This window comes from Notothenia coriiceps, unplaced genomic scaffold, assembly GCF_000735185.1.
Source record: "Notothenia coriiceps isolate Sejong01 unplaced genomic scaffold, NC01 NC01_scaffold00004049, whole genome shotgun sequence".
Classification (NCBI taxonomy): domain Eukaryota; kingdom Metazoa; phylum Chordata; class Actinopteri; order Perciformes; family Nototheniidae; genus Notothenia; species Notothenia coriiceps.
Window position 1 is genome coordinate 210690 of NW_011336750.1, and position 1194 is coordinate 211883.

The window sequence follows — 1194 nt, forward strand, 5'->3', positions numbered from 1 at the left end:
CGTCTAATTGGAAAAGAAAATACCTATCATCTTTTATTTCTGATGTTCGCGACTGAGGATGACGCCGACCCGATGCTTTACTGAGAGCAGGGACTCATGTGAGTGGTAACAAAGTCGTCCCTTCTCTCTGCTCCCTCGCTTAGTTACCTCGCACGCGGTCCGGCTCTGTGTCCCCTTAGGTCGTGCCCACGCAGATACCCCTACATCGTGGCATCGCGAAACACTATACTCTGGTGACTCTCTTGCTCTCTCTCTGCTCGTGCTCTCTCTCTCTCTTTGTAAGTATATGGTCATAGCACATAGAATATGAGATGATAAAGTTTATAATAATGACAGACAAGTCATGAAGGTGTAACAATTTTTTCCGGAGTCTTGCCGGGAACCCCTGTCGTCATGTCCGCCGACCTCGGGACCTGCCGAGAAAGTAGTGCGTGAAGAGGAAGGAAACGGGGTCGTGCTGGAGCAGTGTATGGAAAGAGACCGTACTTAGCAGGGATGACCGACCAGGTAACGGTAAACTAGTTGTTTGGTGACCTGTCGTAGCCGGACTGTCTCTCTGCGTAGGAGGGAAAAACTGTAATTCCTATAGAAGTACCGGACGACTTACGGGCGGAGTGCTGAGTGATCACCTCTGGGTCACGCGTGACAAGCCGTGACGGAAAATCAGTCCAGAGCGTACCGTCGTCCGGCATGCCGCTCGCTAGCGGGACTATAAGGGATGCTATGAATGTTGGGCTTTCGGGACTGTGTCATAGAGAGACGACAGGGTGTAAGTCGTGACTGTTACATATGGATGTTGAGAGGTATCCATATATCTCTTCATTTTGCTCTCAAAGTGCACCAGATTGATGCATCTAACTTCAATATTTAAAAAAAAATGTTCTAAATGTTCTAAAATGTTATAAAAATAGCACTTCTTTTTTTGGCACCCTGAGTCATTTTGTTTAAGTACAGTGAGCCTTTCTAAAATATACAGTAAAGAGACAAACCCACCAGCATTATAGGATATACAATGATTTTGAGCCAAATACTTGTTTTTGGGCGGTATAAATAAATTGACTTGAAACAGTTGCTGATTTAGAGTACTGGCACCTTTTTTATTCCAATTCAAGCACTGAGAATAAGAATGCGTCTTGAACTGGTTTGATTAATTAGTGTCTTTACGTTTCACAGACTGTTTGCTTGTTGTGGTAG